Raw genomic sequence first — 16,956 nt, 5'->3', positions numbered from 1 at the left:
TCTTATCTTATCCTATCTTATCTTATCTTATCTTATCTTATCTTATCTTATCTTATCTTATCTTATCTTATCTTATCTTATCTTATCTTATCTTACCTTATCTTATCTTATCTTATCTTATCTTATCTTATCTTATCTTATCTTATCTTATCTTATCCCTTATGACTATAATTATTTAACAGCGAGACTTTTAGTTCTGTCGAAACAATGATTTTTATCCACTCCTATTAAAAAACTGCCTCGAACGTCAAGGAAAAAGAAATTGCAAAAACACCACTCAGGTTCTATTTTAAAGGGAAACTGCTGTTTGTTTTTTCGTCTGTATCATTGCTGTCAGATAACAGTTCATTGACGGATAATGCTTCCAAAGCTACACTGAGAAATAATTAGATTTGATTGCTCCTCTGAAAAGGCCTGGTTGATTTACCACTCATGAATCAAAAGTTCAACCATTTGGCCTCTTATTGTTATTGGCGCATGCCAATATAAAAAGAATAATTTAAATACAATTATAATACAAAACTTGTCACTGTGATGTCATTTTGTTAATCACATGACGATATTATTTTAGCCTGCTCTGAGTCATGGGTTCTGCTCACGTTGCCCAAATGTTTGTTCATGTGGGACAAGTTGGGTTCTGTAACAGCAGGTCTTTCCCGTCCACCTGGAAAGTGCTTTAACATAACCTTTTGTTGTGATCTCACACTAGATAAATAAATAAAACTGAATTGAATTGAATTGAAATGAATTGAACTGGCTCTCTGGTGCTCTGTGGCGTCGCGCCTGGATTGTACCCTGCATCACGCCCTCAGTCGGCTGGGATAGGCTCCAGCAACCCTGTGACCCATGACAGCGGAAGTTACGGGTATAGAAAATGAATGAATGAATGAATGAATGAATGAATGAATGACTGTGTAATTTCCCTGCGGGGATTAATAAAGTGTACTTCTTCTTCTTCTTCTTCTTCTTCTGAATTGTTTCCTTTCTCTAGACTTCAAGCCTCTGATCCACGTCATTACATAAAGAGTGAAACCATTAATTTGGCCGGGACAACCCTGTCATTCCCTCAGTTTCTACCCTCAGCTGCTTCTTGCCTGTGTACAGGAGGCAAACAGACACCCCTCCCCTACTTTGTGCTCTGGATGACGCCCTCACTCAGCTGCTAAGAGGGGATAAAGGTGCAGCTGTCTGGGCACTGCAAGGTTATTGTGACACTAAAGCCTGGTGCTTACTTTCTGCAGTAAATACAGTCATGTGGAAAGGTCAGGACGGGCAGACCCCACCATCATATGTGGAGTGTTAATTATTAATGCCACAGCAACCAATTGGATTGGAATATCTCAGTGTCATCCAAGACCCAATGTGATCCCCTGGAAGAACTTCACTGCACTGCAAACTGTGGAACAGTTTGAAATGGATCCCAGCAACTGAGTCTTAAGAACATACAGCATCACAGTCAGGGTCTCCACTGGGCAATTAAAGCTGATGAGGGAGGATAGAATGGTTTTAGGCTCCCACTGTGGGAAATGGGTATACCAACAACTTAGCAAGTGTACAGCAGGAATTTGTTTCACTCCATAGTCAGGATTTAATGTTTAAAAGTCTGATAAAATGTTTTTCTCTTCCTGAAACTTAGGTGAGAACATTAGTAACACAAAAAAAAAGGAAAGAAAGAATCTCCCGATCTGAATCTGGTTCATCAATGCTGAAAATATTGTCGGATCTATTGTTCACTCATCTTCAACAGTACTGCCTGAATGTAAGCCCTTTGGGTTCGCTCTTATATAAGCGCGACTGGATATTTGACCTGAAGAAAATTTGTTTCGGACACATTTTTTTTATGAATAAAAAAAAATAATTTTGAAATAAGGATCATCCGTTTGTGATTAAGCATCGGAATTATTAAACAGCTTTGGTAAGTCAGGGGACTAATTTACTTTGTTGACCAAACTTTAATGTCATTAGAACAGTTTTGTGTTTGCAAAATATGCTTGAAATAAATTTAATACAAAAATTATGAAGGAACAAAGAACACAGATTTCATTTTGGCACCCATTGATGACGTCTTATTCTTCTTCTTTCAACTAGAATTAATCCCAGAGACAAAAATAAATCTTAATTACAGTCAGCGTCAGCTGACCTCATCACTGAACTAGTGACCGTCACATCACCAGACCATCATATGAATATCACAGGATTTTGAGACTTATTGAATCAGGAGAAACTTTTTTTTTTGCTGAACAGTTTTGATAAATTCTGAACTTACTTTTACCTTCTTGTATATGCAAAATATCAAGTTATTCATTTTTAAAGCTTTGGATGTAAAAGTGATTGCATTTAAATTAACTTTAAAAATGGGGTAAAAGTAACCGGGACACTTTTGGGATTTATTCCTTCACGTCCCTCTGAGGGCCCCATATATTATACAGTGAATCTCCTCAGCATTAACCTACATCAGAAATCCCAGCCTTTGTCTTGTTGGTTGTGAGTGAACGTGTGCTCGGTCTCATCTGACCTCCCTTATCTGGACAACGACCGGGCCCCTCTGTCCCCGGCTCTGTTTATCTCACTAATTCTGTCCAAGCAACAGCAGCTGTCATGTGGCGCTCTGGCAGCGTGCATCAAGCTCCATGTCCCAGAAAGCATATCCAAAAGATTTGGGGGCTGTTGGCCGATCGCTGCTGGTGGTGGCGGTGGTGAAGTGGCAGCTGGGGGCACTCGTCCCCACTTACTGATGCTCAGGCTTTTTATAATCTGGTTTAGGAGCACAAATGTTTAAAATTTCTAAGAGGAATCTGTGTTTGTGTGTCAAGAAATGGCCTCACAAACAGCATGCTGCCACATAGATGAACATTTATTCAGACAGAAATAATCCAAACTATCTCTTTAACTGAACCAAAAGCAACAAGAGACAATCTGTATTTGTTATAAAAATGGGTGCAACTTCAAATTGACTTATTTTTTCAAACAAGGTAATTAAAATAATATGTTCTTATCCTTGAAAGTCGCATCTGAAGTAACTGGACATCTGTTTTGGGTGTGAAGACGTTCTTTTATTGAAGGACCGTCTCCAGTTGTAACAGACTCAGAACGCAGACATCATAAACTGAAGTTGCTAACACACTTACTGTTCGTTAAGCTCACATGTTTACAGTCAAAAGCACTGTTAAGAGTTGTTACAGTCGCTGAAGACACAAGCAGCCTGTTAGCCTTATGGGAACTCATGTGAGTCATTACGATTATCAGTTTGACCTGAGTCAAAGTGTGAAGCTTTCTAAGAAGAGCGACTAAGACGGAGTTGCATGTGGATGGAAAGTGGAGGTGTGGACCCCATGACCCTAGCCCTAACCCTCCCAAACCACCTCTTTAGTGTCCTAAATGTGAACCTTGTTTTCTTAAATGTGTTCTTTATTCTTTAAACGTAGCTGGTTCTCCTGTGTTGCGTATGGAGAGGTTGTGTATTTACAGTTCGGACCAATCTGTGTGCTCCTCTCTGCATTTGACTGCATGGACAACACTGATGAGTTTGTGTTTGGGAGAATTTTTTTCATTTTAATAACATTTCCATCATCAGACCTTTTACAATTCAGAGATAATGAAATTTGTATTACACTTTTATTACTTGTAAACCACTGTTATGTAATTTGTCTTTTTCAATCAGTGTATTTGGCATTATCCCGATTGTTGTTCTGTCGTTCTGACAGTCTAATGTTTAACTGTGAGAACCATGCGCAGTTATATTTTTAAAAACCACCTTCTTTATTCCACTTCCTTAGCTTCCCCAGGAAGAATATTCTTCAGGAAGTGGGAGATGCAAACCTTACAAACAGACACCACTACTAGATGTTCCCATCCAGACTCACCATGTTTGCCTTTAGCAGGCCCATCAATCAACAGCTTTCCTCTTCGCCATAATGTTGATCAATGAGTTTTTTGGCCTCAAATCTAACCACGAATCAATTTATGACAAGCATTGATGTTAATAATTAAGAAATGCCTCCAAAAGAGGCCAAAGAAGACCTGAGGTGGCATCACGTGTTACCATAACAACACAGTCGTCTATTCTCAGCTATAAAACTGATGTATGTTTCCCAAAATTAGTCAATTACCAAAATGATTTCTTAAAAATTCTTCAAAATATGTTCTGTTACCAGTTAACTGAATAAATGTAGGATAACTTGAAAGTATTTATGAAGTGTCATAGGAAATACAATTATTGTTGTGTTGCGTTTGACTGCTTTAAATGGGGTTTATTCAGTTATCCAGACTCCTCTGAAATATTTTTTTCACAATACAGGATGTTTTGGAGATTGCATCTATGACTTCCACCACCACCACCACCCACACCCACCCAATATTTTTCAGTCACATTTCTCTGGATCTAAGTGCTCCCGAAATGCAAACATCACATGAGGCTTGGTGTCCATCATCACTTCCTCTCAAGTGGAACCTTTCTGCCAGAATAAACACCCACTTTCATCACCGTTGTAACTGTAGCTCTGCTCAGTTGCAGGGTTCCCAGCAGTCACTCAGTGAGGTGATTTTGTGTGGCTGATGGGAATACGAGGGGTGTGGATCCAAAATGGAAGACATCCTGAATATGGTGGCAGCGGATAAAGTGTTGACAAGTGTTTCTCTGCCTCGATTAATACATCAAGCTCTCTTTGGCTTTAGGAGAGAAGGGATATGAAAGACTACCCATTCCAATTATTTTGCACTTTAACAGTAGTCTTAATGTATTATGATGCCTCTCACTCACAAGCCATAAATCCCCATTAATCTTATTTAAAACTTCAAACATAAAATCTAATGAAATGAATTAAGAGTCTTTTAGATTAGGCTGAGAATGTATCTTATTTATTTTTCTGTTACTCTCAGCTGTGTTCAAATGAATGGATCTTCAACAGATGATGCTGAACACGTGTTTGTAGTTATTAACTCCACCCACTCAAAATCAAATATAGTGTCTGGGTCCATTTTGTATGAGGGGAATCACTCACAGTGTTAATGATCCACTGAGGGATGATACTTCAACTTTTTGACTGCAATATGACATCTCAAAACACCACATGAGTATAAAAAATTCCATTCCACGTGTAGTTAGCCTTCCAAGGTGTAGGAATATAGTTTATACACATGGGGGCGCTGTGGAACAAGAAACAACCCAATGACTGACTGGACCGTCCAAACGGCACGGTGGAATTCATACTACATGTTAGAATAAAGGAAGAGAGGTTTAGGACGCTTTATACAGGGATTTTGTGTGTGAACAATAAGTGGACACTCGTTTACAATATTTATTATTATTATGTTTTTACAGCGGAATATTAGGAAATAATAGCCTTAAATCATTTGAGGATTCTTGAATGGGACTCCACTTAAATCTATAATGGATTGTTGCTTCATATTTACAGTTTTATTGTGAAAATATAGTGATGAAGTGGACTTTAAAAGACAGATAAAAGGGGAAAAAAAACATTTAAAAAAACCTGCAAAACCCACACCAATAATCAAAAACTCACATTATGGCACATTTTAAAATTTCTCATGAGGTGACAACAAAAATGCGTTTTGTGTCATTTGATTATGTCTTCATAATGATATAATCAATGCTTGAAACAGGAAAGCAATTTAGAAAAGAGCCACAGAGAAAATCTGAACATTAATTCTCTAGAACAACAGTCAGATGAATAAAGTTTTTTCCATAATTACATTCAGATCAATTGAACTCGTGAAAATTACAGATTATGAATGACTGTAATCAATTTGAACCGGTCACAATCTCATCAATCGTCTACAGCGTCTGAGGTTTTCTCTCACAATTTGCACCTTTCATCTGGCCTTGTCCTGCACTAGTACCGGCGTGATGACGTCACCAGCGGGACCGGCAATCAAATTAACGAATGAGAGCAGGATATCACCGGAAGACAAGCGATCACCTACCAAAATAAAATACTTCGTTTCTGAAAATGACTGCAGGAACGTAAAACTCTTGGTTAGTTAACTATACGGGGAAATTCTTGTTGAATCGTTAATGTATTTAAAACAAACCTCGTATATCTTTTGAATGTATTTTACCTTATTCATTTCTATTTTCATCATTAAATTATTGTTTATCATCTATCTACTGTATCTATCTATCTATCTATCTATCTATCTATCTATCTATCTATCTATCTATCTATCTATCTATCTATCTATCTATCTATCTATCTATCTATCTATCTATCTATCTATCTATCCATCCATCCATCCATCCATCCATCCATCCATCCATCCATCCATCCATCCATCCATCCATTCATTCATTCATTCATCCATCCATCCATCCATCTATCTATATACACATACATGCATACATATACAGTATATATAGGAGGAGACAACATGGAGGGACAAGCCCCTACAAGGCATGTACCACCGTCAGATAGAGGAAGTGGCTGATATCAAGAAGACCTACCAATGGCTGGACAAAGCTGGACTAACAGACAGCACAGAGGCACTGATCATGGCAGCACAAGAACAGCCCTAAGTACAAAAGCAATAAATTCCAATATCTACCACAATAGATCTGACCCAGGGTGCAGGCTATAGAGAAACCCCAGAGACAGTCCAGCATGTCGTAGCAGGGTTTAGAGACACAGCCAAGCTGTGATAGTGTACAGGAACATCTGTACCCAGTTTGAACTAGAAGTAACCAAATCCCAATGGGACATACCACCAAAGGTGGGTGAGATCAACAAGACTAGATCCTGTGGGACTTCAGCTTCCAGACTGACAACCAGCTGCTGGCTAACAAACCGGACATAGTGGTGGTGGACAAAGAGCAGAAGAGAGCAGTGGTGATAGATGTGGTGATTCCAGCTGACGGCAACATCAGGAAGAAGGAACATGAGAAGATTGAGAAGTAACAAAGGTAGAAAGAACAGACATTTATACTATATATATGCTAGTACTACTATATAGGACTATATATATATTTATATATATATATATACTGTATATACAGTGTGTGTGTGTATATATTATATATATAATATAGAAAACAAGGTCAAGGTAATATATATATATATATATATATATATATATATATATATATATATATATATATATATATATATATATTACCTTGACCAACGGACGGACAGATGGACGGACAAACGGACGAACCCACCAACACTGACAATTACAATACATCACCGCTCTGTAGAGGGATGTAACAAATCACACCAAAAATTGTAAACTTTGTAAAGTTCTTATGTATTACAGCTTAAACATCCAACACTACACAATCATTGATTATTATGTCCCCATCAGAAATGATGACAGCAGTAATCCTTCTTATGGACTGGCACAATCCCTGGATGTCATGTTGAAGGACAGCAGCCAACTCTGTATTCAGGCTGCTGGCAGTTGCTGCTGAAGAATGTCCACACTGTTATACTCACTCACTCAACCAACCCAACAGGTTTTCATTTGGGATTAGGTGGGGTTTATCACGGGCCGGTCCACAACTGTGATGTCATGCTCTTCCAGAAACTGGGCACACGGGGCTTGATGACGGCATCATGTCAGCATAACAGCGCTGTAAGGTCACTCGGCTCAAAGTTCGCTGTTTGCTTTTGTTTTGGAAATGCAGGCCTGATATGGATTTCAGTGTTAAATGCAGCTTTAGTGACAGTAATCTGAACCTGTTCCTGAGGTTTCTGAACATATGCCAAACTTGTTGTTTAGCAAGGCAATAATCTGTCATGGGTCTTCTTGCTACATAGCACTGGTGTAGACGCACCGCTGTGGAATGATGAGCAATTCACTTCGACTTGCTTCAACTTCAGCATGCCTCAAATGGCCTGCCCCCCGGTCATTTTGCCCCAGCTGTGGCATTCTTGGAGATGCAATGTTCTCGCCAATTGACATGCCATTTTACAGGAGGGGTCTACTTTACCAGTTGGAATTTAATCCACAGAAATATCATGCCTGTTTCTCTTTAAAAAATCAAACTTGAGCCAAGTCACACAAAAAATCACTTGCACACAACCAAACCTCATTTACACAAAACCTGCTGTTGTATAGATGTAAAACCAATTTTAAGACAGAAGAAAATCTATTCTCTAATTAGACCTCAGAGGACTGTGTCTTTAGGAATCCCGATAGCAGGAGTGACGACAGGCTCTTATTTTGAAAGTAGAAAAGGGAAGACAATTGTTCATCCGGTCTAGTTTGAGTGATCGATTTGAGAGGCAGTCAGCCTGCGACGGAAAAACAAGCGAGGGTCGGTCGGGCTTGCTCTTGTCTCGTCTGTGTTTTAAAGGAAAGAAAAAGGAGTTAAACCTGAGGATATGTGGATTCAAGCTCCCTTTTTTGCCGCTTTCATGCTGGCTTAGTTACTTATTGTTTCGTCTGCGAGGAGCTGTCCTGTCGTGTTGAGTGTGTCGCTGTTAGTCCATTCTCACTGGAGTGAACACTAAGGTAAGCTGCGACCCGCATGAACTGTGTAAGTTGGTGCAGTTTGACGGGCTGCTATGACTACTCCACGGCTGTGTTAACGTCTGCTTTTGTGTGTTTTTTTCTCACCCTTTGTTGGTCAAAAACTGCCGTAAAAGTTGAGATAAATTGTGCAGCCACCTCGCCTCACTTTGAGGGTTTTAGGCTGGGTCTTTGTCCACTCGGAGGTGGTTTGACTGCACATTGTGCTAGCTGCTCGGCCAACTTAGCATTTGTTCCTATTAGCACTAAATATCACTCTTTGTGTGTCTAGAATTTCCACACAACTAAAACAATTTGTTTGAATATATCACACATCATTATTTGTGGTGGACCACTTCTTAGAGGCCTGTTAAGCAGCTCCTCAGACATATCTGCTCTCTGAGACATCTGCTGTGTTTGACTCATATTTGTTCACCTATCATGTTTCTGTTAAAACACATTTAATAGTTTGTTCATCAGTGGAGTTCGTAGAGAAAATTTCGAAGCGTGTGTTAAAAACACACAAGATTACACAATGGACCACATCTGCCAAAACACCATAGAGAGGAGACTCTTGCCACATGCTGAGCTTGTCAATGTTACTAGTGGCTCCTCAAGGTAACTACACCATGGAGGTGTGTGTGTGTGTGTGTGTGTGTGTGTGTGTGTGTGTGTGTGTGTGTGTGTGTGTGTGTGTGTGTGTGTATACATATATACATGTATATTTATTCCTCAGGTACTGTGTGATTGAAGTGACTCTCAGGTGCAGTCACATTTCCTGGCACACCTATTTTGCTCACACGCCCTGTTCTGGGCGTCATGGTAACGCAGATCTCAGGACAAGGTTCACTCAGTAATGGCAGATATGTGGAATGCAAGACGCAGTAATTGACTAGAATCTTGTATTACATGAACTTTCTACTTAACACTACAAGTCGGCGGCTGTCAAGGCAGAGAAATTGTTTTTAAAATGTTTTGTAAATTGAATATTTTTGTCTGTCTTGAATCCAGACGACAACAGACATTTTCAGGCAATGTTATTTCTCAAAAAATATATTACATTAATTTTTTTCCTAAAATCTTACATTGTTTTAGGTACAGTATTTGAAAAGACAGTCTTTGCCAATCAGATGTGACATGCATTCAGATACGTGTCTGATTCATGGTCATGTGACATCAACTCAATGAGTCAGGTCAGAATTACATTAGTTTTTGGATTTATGGCCTGTTTGACTAAAGAGCAAATTGTCTGTGGTATAAAGGACTTGGCGCACAATGACCTCACTGTGCTGATGATGTCATTCAGTTTCTGCAAGTGAATGACATCATAGTTCTTGAATGGCAAGTGGTGAACGCCACGATAAAGCCTTATTATTAAAAGATAACAGGAAAAAATATGGGTTCTTATTTTTACATGAAATAAGCTGCCAAACATTTCTGATTAAACGGTGTGTTTGAATAAAACATACAATTTCAATGCAAGACAGATCAAATTAATCAAGTATTGCATATTCAGATCTAAATATTCCTGACTGTTAATTAGATGTGACATCGAGCCACATGATCAACCATGATCAACTATCAATAAGGTCAATACCTTAATCAACAATTATACAAACTTTTTCTCCACACTATTGTATTTCTTTTGCTTGACTGTAAGGTTTTTACCTTAGTGAAAGTACATTTCCAGCAGCCATAATTGGACACATGGCCATTCTAGGCTTGTGTAATCTGGGCTGTCGATCATTTATCAGTATTACATTTAAAATTCTGGATATCAGATAAATTGTAAAATTGTAAAATCAATTAATCATTTACTTCTTCAGCTCAGACAAGAAGCACAGATGTTGAATAGAACAAAACAATGTCCATGAAGTCCTGGAGCTACAGGTTATTGGAAATTCCTTCAGTTAAACATTAAAATTTAAATGTTTGAGGTGCTGTAGTCATTTATATTTATTAGTCCAAATAATACATTATGAATAGAAATTATAAACAGTAGGCAGCTATTTACCATTGTTTCTTTTGCTGCATAAATTCCAGTTTTTTAATACATGGCCATGGGGAAGGATTATTAACAATAGCCTTTCTTTTTTTTTTTTACTATTCCTGGTGTTTTTCAAATCATATAAAACTTGGGTTCCTGCACATTAAATAAAATAATAATTTATGCACAGCTGCCTGAGTTGTAGTCTTCAGAGTTGTAACTAAAGGTTTAGAGTTCACTGTTGAATAATTGTGATTTCCTCCTCAGCCTCACAGAGATCGTTGTTTACCTCCCGGAAGTCAATGTTAAGTTCTCTTCATGAAGAGGGGCAACCTTTATTAGATTTTATTACACCAGGCTTTTGAGCACTTAGAATTTATTTTCACATATACCTTAATGGGAAATTGATAGCCAGCAGTTCAGGTTAATACTAAATGCACTGATGTCAGTTATTCCTTTACATTTAGTGTGTGTCCAGATAATGTAATGAATTAATGTAAGTCGAACAGGTGGGTTAATGTTTGGCTTTCAATATTTTGACCTTGGCGTGTAATTAGTTCCATTCATTAGAAGTGTTTGTTGACGGGAATCACAAGAAAACGATAATATTTCCAAATTCACCAATTGAATGAGGTCATCCTGCCTGCACAGTGTGACCTGAAGTTACCTGCATGTGATGGACTTTAGAAAGCTGATAACTGAAGGATGAAGTAGTCTGAACAATGAAGGAAACTTATGTTCTTGGTCTTGTGCTGGTGCAGAACGTCCGTGTCGTCAACTGATTCGCTCAGTGAGGTTAAACTGAGTACTAGTGCATTCTGGGTTCGTCTTAGTGGCTCGTTGGTGAGATAATGTGTAAATGTGCTCATATTTAGTCAACCTTCCAAATTTAAGTCACATTCCTGTTAATTCCCCTTTTTTGCCAAGTGTTTCAATAAAGCTGCGTTTTCATTGATGGTATCGGATCAGTTTTGGTTCTGAATGATATCACTTGTGTAACAGGCTACTAGTAAAACATTTTTATACACAATTTTTTAATTTGAGCTCCACCCTCACTGAAGATGTAATATGAGCCCCCTCCTCAGTTATGAGCTGTGAGTTATTACTGCCTTTACACACTGTACAGTGATTAAATAAAATTGCCCACATTATGCTTTTTAAATCAGTTTGGATTAGTAGTTGATTGAAATGTTCTAATAACGATGAGAAATATTCTCATTTCTTAATACTTTGTGATGTAGCTTTTATCTGTGTGTTCAGGAAGTGCAAATTAATGATCTACAAGAAAAAGCATATAAAAAAATTCTAATAATGTAACTAATGTAGGGAAATGCCTAAAGATAAAAATGCAAATGTATGTAGAAATATTATTTTTATTGAGTTTACTGACTGAATCACCCACTGACTTGTTATGACTAACATTGAATAAATTCATTCAATATTCATTTTGTTGTTTCTTTTAAAACTTAGGTTCAATAGACCTAGAATTGTCAAATGGTGTATCCAAAAGAAAGTAAAGTTTTACTAACCTAGTTAAAAGAATACCTTAATTTTAAAATATAGAAATATCTTCTTGATAATTACAAAATGTGTTATCAGCTGCAGCTTGATACTGACGCCACAGCGATGCATAGAACAGGTGATATTTAATCTATCTGCTTGCCTGTCAAAGTAGATGGTGGTATGCACAATTTTAAGTTGGGCTGCCTCTTGTCTACCAACACAAAGGAGACTGAGTAGAAGAACAAGCACAGCATGCATGACGTCAGGCTGCTGCACTTGGGCAGGGCAACACATCGTCGGTCGAAGACGCAAACATGCTGTCAAAACAGATCCAGAGCAGCAACACCCTAGCCTCTCTCTCACCCTCAGGTGTTTATGAATCAGAGAGGAAGAAGTTCTCTTTAAAATGTGAATGAATTTGTCAGGTTAGTATTGACAAAGGGATGCAGGTTCTTCTCAATTGTGACTTCAATAAATCTGTACTTTGGCCATAGTTTAGCTTTACTTCTGCCATCATCCATCAGTGTTATTCTTCTCCTGAGCCAAGGAGGAACTCATGATGTCCCTCACATCAGGAACAGTTTTGATCTCTGGTTCCCAAACACTCAAATCAGGTAAATGATCTAGTCTGTCCGTCATGTTCTGACTTTGGGCCAGGACCTCCTAACAGTTAGTCGTGCCTGGAAACCCTGAAGAGGGAAGACCCTTCATCATACCTGCATCACCTTAGCTGACTCCATTGGAGCGTTTAGTCTACATCGAGGCCTTGGCCTACCTGTAAGCCCGGCCCCCTAATGAGGAAGTTCATTCTCTATAATCTCATTCTGTCCGTCACCGCCCAGATGTGATGACCTTAGATGAGGGTTGTAAAGTAGACTGACTGATAAATTACTGATAAACGGTGGTAACTTTCCCCTTCTGGCTTTACTCCCTCTTTGCCATGACAGTCTGTTTAAAACTTCCCCCTTCCACTCCATGTTGTCCTTAGGTGTGAGCAAGACCCAAGTATACATGAAACTCCTTCAGCTGGGTTGGAGCGAGCAATCCACCGCCACGGAGGTCACTGGTCTCAGATGCTGAGCTGCCCTCTCTTCAGCTAACATACAGCTTATAACCGTTTGCATTGTGAGCCACTTGTGCACTGCAGTAACTTGTGCTCCAGTACTGACTGCAGAAGTATAACATAAATGCATCAAGGAATGTCTACGTATTTCAAATAGCGACAGCTGAATTGATAATGCTGAAGCGTTTACACACCACAGATTTTATAGTCAGTGTTTTCATTTGCGCCCTTGCGTCTTCGATGCACAATTTTTGACAGGGACGCACGATCGTCAGACAACATGCGTCTCTGGGATGCAAGCTTTAAATATTCACAAAAATATTCACATTTTATACATTTCTCCACTTAAATTTTGAACTTGGAAATCGTCATTATGTTTTGATCTGGTGCGAGTTACTCATCACAAGACTCACCTGTGTGATTCTGCCTTATTAAAATCAACCAAACGGCAACACTACATTTGCAGTGAGAGTGTGGAGTTGGTTTTGCGTTATCACCATGCCTCTGAAAAAGATGCAAAAGTTGGACAAAAAACACTGATTGGTGCAGTGTCCACAGGAGAAAATATGAATTCAAGGACAAGAAAACTATTGAGTGAAAAGCAAAAGTGTAAAAAAATATATATTACATCCTTATTTCTAAAAGTTTTTTTTAAGAATGACTACCAGGCTTTTACATGTTGATAAAAATAATATATAACTTTACTCTTTAACTTAAACAGTTACGACGTTGTTATTAATTTAGTTTTTACAGTGTACTATTGGCAAAACTCAATCCTTGCATACAGCATCTGCTGTATATTGTTATTACTTTTGAGATGCATAAACGTCATGTTGGGATTCACACTTTTTTTTTGAAGCGCATCCCAGGGATGCACTACTCTCTTGAGGTAAAATGAATTCTGCATAGTTACTCGTTGTTTCTAAAGTTGTCGGTTTTCTCCTTCTCCATCGTTACTTCACTCTTCTGTCACCCGGGCGAGGTTACTAGTTCTTGCCCACTGTCCTTCGGTGTGGCACCTGGCTCTGGTCATAATTTGTTTCTTGAGTTATTAAAAAGAAACATGAAGGGAACAGCTGAAGGGAGTGAGTAAAGATGATTCATGTTGTTGTGAAGATATTTCATATGACGGTGCAGTATCTTAGCCTTACATTTAGTAGGGGCCATACATATGTGGACTTTGGAAAACAGTGGGTGGTGAATTATGATGCCAAGACCTGTGAGGTGATTTGTAGGTAAAGTGTACGAAACATATTGAAGGAAGCACATGTAGGAGTAACAGGCATGTTATTTTAACTGATAAACAAATTCCTGCAGAGTACTGTACATGTAGTCACTAATGCTGGTCATATTTCTTAATTTAATGATAGACATGACATTAGATAAAGCCGAGAATTGTAAAGAAACTGTGTAGGTTGAGGAAGAGTCAGCGGCTTCTCCACAGTTTCCATCATCTTCTATGAGTCGTAGTCAAAGCAGAAAACAGGTATTAAGGCCATAAAGCAGGATGTAGTGTAGGACAGACATAAACTACTACTACTATGTCTACTCAGCATTTCGTAAGTTTTTAGCAGTGTAATTAATGTGCATAAATAACTGCTGATGAAACATGAAAGGGGTGGAACTGAGAGAGGACTCATGCTGTCCATCATTGCGTTTGTATGACTCGTGAAGAGTTGAGCTGTCCTGTGTGTCTGTGCTGTCTTGTTGAAGTGTGGAGGCTTCAACCATGTCTTCAGGCCTGAATTGATTCAATCAGGTGAACGGTTTCACCTTTAGTTGTCCTGATACACAAACTGGTAATCTACAGACGGTTATCTTACCTGGAACATCAGATCTGGTTTTATTTCTGTTTCGCATAAAGATCCTTATTCAGAGTTCCTGAATTCATCACAGCCCACAACACACTTCTATTTCAGAGGTGTATTATCATTCATTTATGATCTTTTTATTTCAGCTGACGCGGTGTGACCCAGAAATCATAAAAAATTCTTTATTTAATTTAACTTTACTTTTAAATTTATACATACTGTACTACTTTAACATCACCAAGGAGTAGTAACACATGGAGGCGCTTCCGTTTCACACTCTGTCATCCGTACAAAGTGTCCCAACCAGCCAGTGGGCTTGGTGCAGAGGCGTATGAGATAACAAGCTCCTCACATTCACGGAATAACTTTCAAATATAAAAATCAACTTGGTGTCATGTTAGAATTAAGGATTTGCTTGATGATTGTAATCATCAAGTGTCTGTATTCTATTTGCAAGGAATGAGAATCAAACATCAGTTAGCTAGAAAGTCTTTCAAATGAAGAGTGAAGGATGATTAACAGCTAGTTTACCATCACTTTAATTAATTTAAGCTCATTTGATAGAGAAGTACAGAGAAGGCCAGAGGGAGCTGCATTGTGTTTTTGTAGATCTGGAGAAAGCTTATGACAGGGTGCCCAGAGAGGAACTGTGGTATTGTATGAGGAAGTCTGGAGTGGCAGAGAAGTATGTTAGAACGGTGCAGGACATGTATGAGGACTGTAAGACAGTGGTGAGGTGTGCTGTAGGTGTGACAGAGGAGTTCAAGGTGGAGGTGGGACTGCATCAGGGATCAGCTCTGAGCCCCTTCTTGTTCGCTATGGTGATGGACAGGCTGACAGACGAGGTTAGACAGGAATCTCCATGGACTATGATGCTTGCAGATGACATTGTGATCTGCAGTGAGAGCAGGGAACAGTTGGAGGAGAAGCTAGAGAGGTGGAGGTTTGTCCTGGAAAGGAGAGGAATGAAGGTTGGCTGCAGTAAGACAGAGTACATGTGTGTGAATGAGAAGGACCGAAGTGGAAGAGTGAGGTTACAGGGAGAAAAGATCAAGAAGGATTTTAAGTACTTGGAGTCAACAGTCCAGAGCAATGGAGAGTGGAAAAGAGGTGAAGAAGCTTGTACAGGCAGGATGGAACGGGTGGAGAAAAGTGTCAGGTGTGATGTGTGATAGAAGAGTTTCAGCTAAAATGAAAGGAAAGGTGTACAAAACTGTGATGAGACCAGCGATGTTGTTTGGTCTAGAGACAGTGTCACTGAGGAAAAGACAGGAGACAGAGCTGGAGGTAGCAAAGACGAAGATGCTGAGGTTTTCTTTGGGAGTGACCAGAAAAGATAGGATCAGAAATGAGTTCATCAGAGGGACAGCACATGGTAGCGGTTTTGGAGATAAAGTCAGAGAGGCCAGACTGAGATGGTTTGGACATGTCCAGAGGAGAGATAGTGAATATATTGGTAGAAGGATGCTGAGTTTTGAACTGCCAGGCAGGAGGTCTAGAGGAAGACCAAAGAGGAGCTTTATGGATGTAGTTAAAGAGGACATGGAGGTAGTTGGTGTGAGAGAAGAGGATGCAGAAGACAGGGTTGGATGGAGGCAATGGATTCGCTGTGGCGCCCCCTGAAGGGAAAAGCTGAAAGGAAAAGAAGAAGATTTGATTAATTTCTATGATGTACAGTGCTCCCTCATTACTCACGGTTAATGGGTTCCAGGAGCCACACGCGTATAACAAATTCCACGATAAAGCGACAACTATTTGTCTTATTATTAACGGTATTTAAATGTTGATGAACCCTCCACATACTGATATTAAACCACCTTCTATCTGTATTACCTTTTCCCACAATCTTATCGACTGTTTAAAGTACTTTTTCTCCCAGAAGTGTGTTGCGTTCCGAGATTCACGGAATGTAACGGACTTCTGGATGCTGTCAGCCAACAGAGTGCGCGTACGGTATCACGTGACTACCAAAAATCTGCGATGAGTTGAAGTTGCGAGTGTTGATGCGCGAATGCGTGAGGGCGCATTGTATGTCAATATATTTGCAAATATCAACACACATACAAATCTTAATTCACATTTTCAATAATTCCAAATGTACATTTAGAGACTATTTTGCAGATTTA

The 16,956-nt window shown here is 39.1% G+C and overlaps 1 protein-coding gene across 1 annotated transcript in view; it reads left to right on the top strand.

Annotated features, from left to right (window-relative positions):
- Positions 1–8,241: 8,241 nt before the first annotated feature.
- The window catches only part of nck2a (NCK adaptor protein 2a), a 30,106-nt gene continuing 21,391 nt past the window's right edge, over positions 8,242–16,956 (top strand). Inside the window, exon 1 of the mRNA XM_068330105.1 lies at positions 8,242–8,469. The gene's annotated coding sequence lies outside the window, so the exon portion shown is untranslated. The remainder of the gene's footprint in view (positions 8,470–16,956) is intronic.

Source organism: Antennarius striatus, chromosome 12, assembly GCF_040054535.1.
Source record: "Antennarius striatus isolate MH-2024 chromosome 12, ASM4005453v1, whole genome shotgun sequence".
NCBI classification, from domain to species: Eukaryota; Metazoa; Chordata; class Actinopteri; order Lophiiformes; family Antennariidae; genus Antennarius; species Antennarius striatus.
The sequence above is the reverse complement of the archived record's forward strand: the minus strand, read 5'-3'. Positions and strand labels throughout refer to the sequence as shown.